Genomic DNA, 10,847 nt, shown 5'->3' with positions numbered 1-10,847 from the left:
CAGTTGCTGCAATGGTGGCAGCAACTTCTTTGTTATTTATCATGACCGTTGTGACAAACTTGGAGTAAAAGTCATATCTCGATCACACTACAAAATCATGCTCTCCGAATCATATCACATTCTGTTGAACCAAAAGTTACTAAAACGTATTTGCTTTGGAAGCCCTGTGACACCATGGGACCGAAGCTTCATTGAAATGGCTGAGGGCTCTGCATTGTATCAAGCAGTGCTACTGTTGGTCTAATTGTCGCATCCGTTTAATGTTTTCTTCTGATTGTTTTTTTTAATCATACTATCAAAGGAAAGTCAATCCATTGGCTTTTTGTTCATCAATTCTTGAAAGACTGGTTTGCAAATCCCATTTTCAGTTAGCTATAGAAAACCATTTTCAGTCCCTTAATCAACCCTCTGGTTTGCAGAGCCAGGTACATTTCTCCAGCCTGTTTACCTCATTTGTCGCGAGTGTGCTTCTGATTGGGGGCCCAGAATTCCTAGCAGCACTCCTGCCCTTAAAAAACACAAATACACAGGTAGTATTTTTCACCAGGAGGCTCCCTGGCTGGGATCCCCCTCTGTGCCTGTGAGTTTGTCCTGAGTGATTTACATTGTGTGTGAAAGAGTGCGGCTGGCTGTGTCTCAATGCAGAGCACAGTGAGGGAGGGAGAAGTGGCCCATAATGAATTGGTGTTAATGAGCTGTTAACTCTGCTCGGGCCCAGAGCGCCACAGTAACCCCTCCTGCCTGGCTTCCAAGACACGGCAAATGTACGCAATCTCACACCAACACACACACCTATACACAGTGGAATGCAAACATTCAATGAGAAAGACATTTTACAGCAAAACCATTAGGTATCCAGACGTACAGTTATACATAAGCCACAGACTTACACTCGCTTACACACTTGTTCACTGTCACAGGTGTACATGTACACACACACACACACAAACACATACACTCCATGCTAACACATACTCAGTCAATCAGCCTCACACTCCCAGGCTAAACGGGCCCCTGGCTCAGATGCTGTAAATCTTCCTCCTGTTGACATGTACTTGTGGATGGCGTACACCCAGACGAGCTGCTGAGCAGATCAGAGTCAAACAACTGTGGAAATGATTCCCAGTGTTTGTTTTTCCCTAATGGAGAGCCAGGTGGACGGGGTTTATCATATTTCACATGAGGTCAAGTGTCAGACACCAGCAGCAAAGTATTCTGACTCTATTATTTAGGCTGGTACATGTGTTGCCCTAAATGTTTTTAGCACTCATTCTTTGTTGCAGACTCATGTCGACCTGATAAAGTGAAATAAATCATAATAGTGCAAAACATGTTCTTGCAGAGAATATTTTAACAGTTCAAGTTTTTTTTAAGGAGGTGTTTGCACATCCAACCATCTCATAAAGTATGTGTGTAGGGCCACAAACTATTACTTGAAAAGAAAAGAATCCTGCACACTTCTCTTTTCTTTTCTTTTCTCTATGAGAAAAATCACAATGTGTCGGTTCAGAGGGAAGCGAAACGTTGTGCAAGAGTAGTGTGCGGGATTTTTCTCTTTCAAGTAACTGTTTGTTAAGTCAAATTGTTCCTGCAATTGTAACTTTATGTTCTTCAACTCGATTTACTCTACAATACTGGGTTAGCTAGTAATGCAACACTTAAATGGATTTTATACTGTAGGAACAAGTTTCATTTTTTTTTGTCCACTGTCAGCAGCCTACACAGCATGAAACAACAACTTTTTGATAGCTTACAAAAGCATTGCTACCTTTTTTCTGTCATATGAAAAATAAAGTGCCTCCAAAAGTAATATATGCAGAGTTGTCTCAATGTAGTTTCTTTTATTGGTCCAAAAAACAACAATTTCGTTAGTGGCACTGGCAGTATAGAAAGGCCAAAATGATCTCTCATAATGATTTCATCTTGCAAAACTGAGGCGCTTAAGACCTAATGTTGGAGACATTTTAACTCCATTATTTTCCAGAAAGAGGATTAGTCAGTGTTTCCCATTCATCTTTGTTAAGCTAATCCACTTTAGCAGTGCATTTACTGTATGGTAAAAGGCCTTTATGAGTGATATTAGCAATCCTTAAAGGAAGAGAATTACAGTTCATTATTAGTTGACTGCATGCCTCTGCACCAACACAATCCAGATTAATTCCTGCACATGTACTAGATAAATAAATGACTGTGAGCTGGTGGCTGTCGAGGCAGGAACCCAGCCTGCCCTCTGCCAAGAAGACAAAAGCGCTCTCTCTCTGCGCCCGCACAACACAGACGGTGAACAAATCATCCCAGGGCTGATGCTGAGCCAGATAAGCCTGCACACTCTGCCTCTAATACATATACACACACTCACTTAAACACACATTCTGTCCTCATAACCAAAGCATGCTGCTTCTGCTGTGAGAAAGTAAATACAGAGAAAAGCAGATCTGTGTTTGCAGGGTTTGACTCACCTGAGGGTGTGTGTTTGTGTGTGCTGTTAAATGTTTGTGTGAGAGCATTCTGGTAAAATGTGCATTTCTGTATGTACAAAATGGTTCATAGCCTGACAGAGGTAAGAGGCCAATTAAAGAAGGATGTTGTAAAGTGTTTTTTTTAAAGGCATCGCTGGAGATGGAGGGGAAGTAAGAAATATGGCCGCCCGCAAGGTGCTTTGATAGTCCCCAACAGCGCTAGTACTTTATAGCTAGCAGCTGGTCCAGGTGTTACCCTCTGCCTGAGCACACATTAATACACACGCACACACACATTGCCTGCTTCATTAAGGTTGGCCCGAACAGGAGGGCTCTTTTGCGGTTTTTGAACTGAGTGTGTATTTTCAGCCTGTGTGAATGCACATTAAAGTGCGAGCTGCGTTGCCTTGAAGGGCATCAAGAGAGGAAAGAGATTGGGTTGGTTGTCATGCTCAGGCATTTAAATTAGCATTTTTTGTGGCAAATAAAACACCCCCAGAAACAACTGAAGCATTTATAGTTTCTCTTCCTAACGTGAGACAAGGTTTTACAGTACAATGTTTACAGGCAGCTCGACCACCAAATTTGTGTTGTTGTGTAAGTGACCTTTTACACTGCTGTTTTTTTTTTCTCCTTTCTCCTCGGGTGTTTTACATTAGCATGAGCAACGACATTGTTTTAATGTGTTTCACATACACACAGGTATAATCCAAACACTGTCTCTGCATAACTAAAGAGGGGGGGATTTATTAGTTTCCATTTTTTGTGATCTCTTCATTCATTGAGCCAGTCACCATTGAGACAAGTTCAACAACACACTGATCATATGTTGGTCATACATATTTACACAGCTGCCATTCTCCTCTTAGCCATGCTCCAATGAGTGCTTAAATACTGTTATACGGTAATTTACTGTTATGTTATAAATGCATTAGCTCTTAGTCAACGCCAGCTCATTATTTATTGATTGTGAAAATATGTTGTTTGACTTTGAGATATAGCAGTGTTTCTTGTGTTATTCTTTTTGTTGCTCATTTAAAAAGAAGCAGAATTATGATTTCCTAAATCACTTCATTTGTATGATTCAGCCTGTAATGCAGTGGTACAAAATTACTTCCCGAGTGTGACGTCACAGGGAAATGGGCGCTGTGGGAATTCTGCGAATTAGGGGCTGCTCATCAGCAAAGAACGTCCTACAGTGTGTGTGTGTGTGTGTGTGTGTGTGTGTGTGTGTGTGTGTGTGTGTGTGTGTGTGTGTGTGTGTGTGTGTGTGTGTGTGTGTGTGTGTGCGTGTGTGTGCGTGTGTGTGCGTGTGTGTTTGTGTGTGTGTGTTTGGTGGAGGAGGGTTGCTCCACATCCAATAATTGTAATTTGGCAATAAGTAGCTTAACCAACGATGGAAAGGAAAGGGTGCAGAGTTCTGGAAATAAGGGGCACCATGGGGGAAAGAATACAAGAGATTATAACTATGGAGGGTACTGCCTCCCCTCCTCTCCTCACCCCCTGCTATGGCACTCTCTTTCCTTCACCGAGGCCAACATTCACTTCAGGTCAGCCATATCTAATGTTACTGGACCTCTCCTGGCACTGGGTAACAGAACAAAGGTGTACCCTCCATTCATGCCCTCCACTTTCTCCCCATGTCGGCTAATGAACATTACAGACTGGTTCACTGAGAAGCTAAAGGTGCTTGCCGCTGGCTTTCATTCCCCCCCTCTGGTTCTCAGGAGGTTGACGATCCTCAAAGAAAGTGTTTTCTTTTACAGGCCTTTCACTTTCTGGAGTGTCCATCCTCTTATTGCCCATGTAACAGGAAATGGGATGTCCCAACTTAACTGTGTTACTTCATTCATTATTGTGTGTGTGTGTGTGTGTGTGTGTGTGTGTGTGTGTGTGTGTGTGTGTGTGTGTGTGTGTGTGTGATACCATATTTTGTAGATGCCAATTAGTCTGGAAACTCTCTGTTCAGCTTTTGAAATTTCGAGGGACTTTATCAACAGATGGAACCTATAACCAATCAGAGCAACGGCTTGTGATGAAGACTGCTTGGCTATGAATCTAGTTCCTTCTAGTTCAACTCAATACACAGACAGTGCCTTGATGTAAATGAACTGCTACCCACAAACTACTTTTTTTTATGGGATAGCAGTTTCAGAACATTAAAAAAAGAGCATCAGCCCTTTTAGTAGTTGGGGGCCAAATCAAACTTAGGGGTATTTCTTTCCTTCTGTGCCGTTCCTTTTTTAATGTGTACCCGTAATTCAGAATAGTTGTGTTTTGTTCATAAAGATATGATAGCACAAAGAAGTTCTGCGTGTTGGTTTGATTGGCAGGGAGAGCTAGTATGGAGGGCGATGCAGGAGCCAACTGTGGAGCCTCTCTGATGTGTCATTGGCTAAACTTTACAAAACACAGGTGAAGGGAGGCGCCCACTTAATAACCGTGTTGATGTGTTGGCTCTCGCTGCCCATCTGTGTTCACGTTTGGGTTGTTGGGGCCATTTAGAGCCATGTCAGTAACTGGAGCTCACAAGAATGGAGCCTGGGTCTGTTGAAGGTAGCAATGCTGTTTAGTTTGTGGAAGCCACTTAGGGCCATGTGGTGGGTGAGGTAACTTATATAGAGGGCATACGCAGAGGAGGCACAGTTAAACTAAAAATGTACCTCTGTTATGGTAACCATTAATCTGCTAACAAAGACGTTAACTTCGATATCAGTTAATACATTAATTCTGTTAATATTTAATGGAAGTTCAAATAAACATAATAACATACCAGTATTATCAAAAAATATCTTATAAGGCTAAAATGACTGAGAAAACTCTTAATAGCACACATGTTGAAAATCTAAAAGTAACTTTTTTCATTTTATCACCTGCCCCCCAGCGGACTAGATACTTTTTTTTCACATTATCACCATCATTTAAACATCTGCTTTTCTTTATCCAGCATGTCACTCATGCCATACTTCTGATCGTGTAAACCACTTCAAGATCCAACCAACACAGCAGCCACAGTCTACGCATATGTCAGAGCACCGACAAACAAACATTGATTTCTGATTCATTTTTCCTACCCTCTGTAGGTCTACTGTACCCTTCCAGTCTTGCATTGGCAAGCGTCCCCGTGATCTAAATCCAGTAAAAGAATCTGAAATCATTACATCCATAAAGATCCAAGGATTGATTCAAAACTTCCAATGTTTACTCTACAGTATTTCATGCACTCTGACCTTTCGACTGACACCTTATTTTACCAATCAGGACCTTCTGTTCACAGTTTCTTGCCTACTAGAGCCAATGAGAGCTTTAGTAGAAAAGGGACTTTCTTTCTCTCCCCTCCGTGGCTGCATCACACATGATGCAAATGGGCGAGTTACAAAAACTAGATAACAACAGGGTCAGCAGTCTGGAGCAAATGAGGCAGCTCACTTGCAAAAATTCAAGTAAAAAAAATAATAACGGAAACCAAATTTAACAGAAGTGAAAAGTTTCCTTAATAACGTCAACGTTAAAAAGTTAATTTTAAAACATGTACGCTGATAATTAATGGTTAGCGGATGAACAGAGTTGTGCCCAGCTCTAGGCATACATCTTTTATTTAATTCAAAGAACACTTATAAGCACCATGGACTTCGATTGTTTGTTGCTGGGAAAGTAGACTTGATTTGAAAGATAATTTTCAAGTCATCAAGAGTTGAGTTCTCAAGGAGGAGAGGCCACCTGATGCCTTACATTTCTATAATTTGAGTCAGCTTCAGCAACAAATTCTTCAGTTCAGCAGGATATTCTTAGTCACAGCTTTCATTCACAGATCTTGACACATTCTCAAATCTGAGGACTGAACTAACTGAAGACCAATATTTGTGATACCTGTCATGTGTGACGCAGTGCTATTTTTAAAACTCATTTAGCCTGTGGAAAGTCAACCAGTATGTCTGACAGTGAATATGCTGAGTGTACAAACCAAACACAAGCTCTCTCTGTCTGCTCAGACACCCACAGAACTTTTTGTGCTTTGATCCCTGCATGAATATGTCTATTTGTGTCACATCTGAAACTTCTGACAGGAAGTCCAGCCAGGGTTTTACATTTGTCGAGGCAGTGAGTTTGAAGGGATGTGGTTTTCCTGGAGGGGGTAGATCTCAGATGATACAGAAAGCCACAGACTGTCTTTGTTTGTCATTAGCCCCTATTTCTTTGATGGTTTCTGAAATGCAATGTGTTTTTGAAAACTCAGACGTGTAACTTAATACTGAGTTGAAAGGAGTTAATGATATCACAACATTATGATAATATGAACAAAAACATGTGTCACTTGATAGATGGAAGAAGTTTAAACTTTAATAGATCTTATTTTTTACCAGTTTATGTGCTACTGTAAGTTCTGGCATGACAAAAGACATTCTGCAGAAGCTCTACCACACATTTGCACTCTATATGTGAGTGCATGTAAGGGCGTGTGTGTCTCCATACAATATATAGAGGGAGAGAATGGTTTGGGCAAAGCCTTTACAGACAAGCAGGAACATGACACATAGTTCCTCCCGCGTATCCTCACAAACCACAATGCAGCAGCATTAATGATAAGCACCTGGATTCCCACAAGCTCCCAGTTAGGCCCAATTGGCGGTAACTGATAAATTGGGATGAGTGGGAGTTAGACTGCAGGGCCCAGTGAATGAACCCTTTTCACATCAGGATGCAAAAAAGAGAGAGCTGAAAGAGAAGAGATGAAGAGATCCTTTATACTGGCAGTGTGTTCACATGAGAGGAGACCACACGCTTGAGAGGGAATGAGATAGAATAAGAGAGAGAGGGACAGTGTCTTTCCCAGACAGCCCATGAGAGTCCAATACACTCCCACGCGTCTCGGCTTGTGTGTGGCCGCCACCACCGCACCCACACACACACACACACACTAAAACACAGACCGTAACACGCCACATGTGTCCATGTTCATCCCCTCTTCATAACATCAACCCTTTGCTCCCTCAATCTGGTCCACACTCCCTGCAGACTTTGATGCAGTTTTTTACTCGCTGTGTAGGACAATAATCTTTTTCACCCCTCCAAAAGAGCGGGCCATGTGAAGAAAGGCCTCGCTCTTGAGGCTTTGCTTCATCTTTTGCCCCGGCTCTCCAGCGAGACAAAATCGTTTCGCCGGCATCACAGTGCGGTTCAACTGCAGCTGAAAAGAGACGGCGGGCAAATCCCTCTCATACACAACAAAACAACACTGTAGCCTTTTCAGTGTGACTGCCCACAAGGAAAGGGTCCTTTCTGTCGGCGGTGGACACAGTGTCTATCTATCCATCCACTCCCCACAGATGTTGACACTGTTTGTTGCGGGTTAAGGTGCCCTCTAAAGACCATTGTTCCCCTTGTATCTTCTCTGTTATTGAGTTTTTCCTCTCTTACGAGGCGGCCGGAGGTAGAGAGGGGAGAAAGCGGTGAAAGACCTCCGGAAAGCAGTCAGCGCTCCAGGGGGCCTTTCTGCCCAGGGAGACCCCGGCAATCCGCTTCATTGTGGGGAGCAGCAGGCAGCCACTGAGGGGCTGTATGCTGGAAGTATTGTATTGCTGGAAAGACCCGAGTCCCTCTCCAGAACAGGGTCAGAGGTTAGCCCCCCTTGTGGGCTGCTCCATACCTGCCGTGCCCCGTCTCCCCCTTCCACCCTCACTGAGCTACACACAATGGAAACCAGTCAACACACCACTAAGAAAACTCTTAAGATTGAGAGGTAGCAGAGCGGAGAGACTAATTCAGTGCACTCTCCACTTTTCGATGAATAGGTAATTCGATTAATGGGCATATGAGAGGCAATAACGAGCCAGAACAGTTCAGAGGCGAGTCTCTGAGTTTTACAAGGCTGCGTCACAGCACTTAAGCAGGATAAAACTCTTATCACACACTCATAACAAAAACTTTCTGATGACATCTCAGCTATCAGCATTGTTGATGCAGGTGTGTATAAGGTGGTGCATGCGTGTAGGTAAAAAAAAAGCTTTTAGGGACATTGGGATGGTGAAAAGACATGTGAAACATTTGGATCTGTGCTGAGCCAGATCCCACCCCTATCGCCTTATCTTGACACCCCTGTGCATCCTGGGAATGCTTGCTCTCATGCCTGCATGCACCGTCAGCTTGTCAAACACAAAGCAGCTCTTACAGCTCTTCTGCTTATTGTACATCCCTTTAGTACCTGAAAAAGTAGTCTTCATCTTCTTCTTGTCACCCATGACTGGGTGGAACTCTTTTTGCATGTAAGTCCCCTCCTCTTTTTTTTTTCTTTTTAAAATGTAATTGATTTCTTAAAAAGGTTTGATATACAATTGCAGAGCTGGAGAACACTTTTTATCACCATTTTAGAAAGGTCAATCATTTTATCCAGAACCATTTTTCGAAAGGGAAAGGTGGTAAGTATTTTGGAAATTTACCCCGTAGTAAATTAATTACTTTTTCATGGACAACTTCTGTTCAACTATTTCTTAACATTTTTTTCCAACAGCTCACACTTTTTAGTTTTCTTTCGTCAAATGTTAAAACACCGGAGGGGTTTAATTAGTCAAGTGAAGGTGCAGGATAAAGAAAGTGTTCTTTTCTGCACACAGTCATTTAGCCATCAGCAGTGTTTATGACAGAGGATGGACGCGGGTCATCATCACTGATTGCTGCTGTCAGTGGTGATGTATGAGTGTGAAGGAGCATCTCTGACCTCAGATTAACAGTACATTTACCCTCTCCCTGGGCGAGGCCAGCGTGCCTCTTAAACCCTGACCCCCTATTCCCTCACATCACCACAGGGGGTCCGCAGTCACCGCTCTCTCCTCCAAACTCTGCAAGACTCCACATTGTGTTCCCGTTGGACTATTGTGTGCAGCACTCAATAATGTGCCTTTCTGCGTCCCCTAGTTCTCATACTAACCCCAGGGGATGTCCATTGCTGCAGGGTTGAGGTTGTAGAGTCCAGTTTGTCATCACAGAGGGGATCTTCAACACAAGTTGCAGGTAGCTTTCATGTCACTCCTTCCCCAAGTGTCCTGCTGCTCAAAATTTGTTGTCCCCCTCTGGGTGTCTTTTGCGGGTGTCAACCCCAGGGCCCCTGATGGCTGATTTGTTGATATGATAACTTGATTAGGCTCCGGGATGGATGACATTTTGGCAGAGAGCCAGTCATCTGCACCCCGGGAGCTAATGATTTGTCTCCTTAACCTTTCCTCAGGAGGCAGCAATTAGTGGTAGTAATTGGAGAATTAGCAGTGTTGCTACATGGATTCTCTTCTTCTTTCTTACTCTATTTAGAATGCTGGAAGACTAGAAGCCAAGCATCCGAGGACCTCTGCAATCTGCACCTTCTTCAGTCAACAGTCAATGCCTCAGTGCATTCATTTTCTGTTTGATTGCATCATTTCTGTCTCTGTGCACCGCTTAAAAGACAAAAGTGACTGTTCAAATATTTTGGTGGTTAAATAAAGGTTGGCCATGTTCTCTGCATTTTTTTATTTCTCAATGACGCCTTTCTTTACGTATAGGTCAGAGATAATTCAATTAATGCGACCAAGGCCTGCATTTCAAAACCTTGCCTTTTTGTTTGACCGATTTGCATCATAATACTCTGCAACACAACCCAAGGTCCTCTGATTTTTTTTTTTTCTTTTAAAATGTAACGATTAAAAATGTTTGAATTTTTTAAACAAGGCCATTACCTTGACAGCCAGATGTGCCTTCATTGTTTTGTCAAAGAAAATGCTCTGCAGAGACTTTTTTAGGTGCTAATATGTTTCCATTCTTTTTTTTTGTGATTGAACTCATGTAACACCTTTTACTTCAAAGGCATAACACAAATAATAGAATAATAAAGAAAGGAAAGCAGACAGAAAGCTGATCAATTGTAACATGAAAGTCGCTCTGGCAGTATGTTTCATGTATAACTCGTAGATTACATTCAAAATACCAAAACGTACTTTACTTGATTTTGATTCAGTCAAACTTTTGTTTTTTCACTCAATTGTAATCTTGATGATTACTCAAAATAAATTACTGCACACATGAAACCATGAAGTTTGTAATGCGTGCTCTGAATTAGAACATTTGTACACAAAGATTATCAGATCATTCTTTGAAATAATTTAAAACAAACGTCAGATATCTTGAGAGAGGAAGATGCAGGGAAGACGACCAATTCCTCAAGTAAGTGTGAAGACATCAGTCTGCTCAATTAATCATAAGCTCAAAACTAGAAAAGCTGTAATGTGCAGCAATCTATCAACATTCTACATTTGTTTTACCTTTTCTTCCAAAGAATCCTGATCATTTCTGTTTTTACTTATTTATTTATTTGGAAGAGCAGCCACTGGTGTCTGTGGTGCTTGTTCGCTCTGGTGACCT

Source organism: Labrus bergylta, chromosome 6, assembly GCF_963930695.1.
Source record: "Labrus bergylta chromosome 6, fLabBer1.1, whole genome shotgun sequence".
Classification (NCBI taxonomy): Eukaryota; Metazoa; Chordata; class Actinopteri; order Labriformes; family Labridae; genus Labrus; species Labrus bergylta.
Note: the sequence above shows the minus strand (reverse complement) of the source record.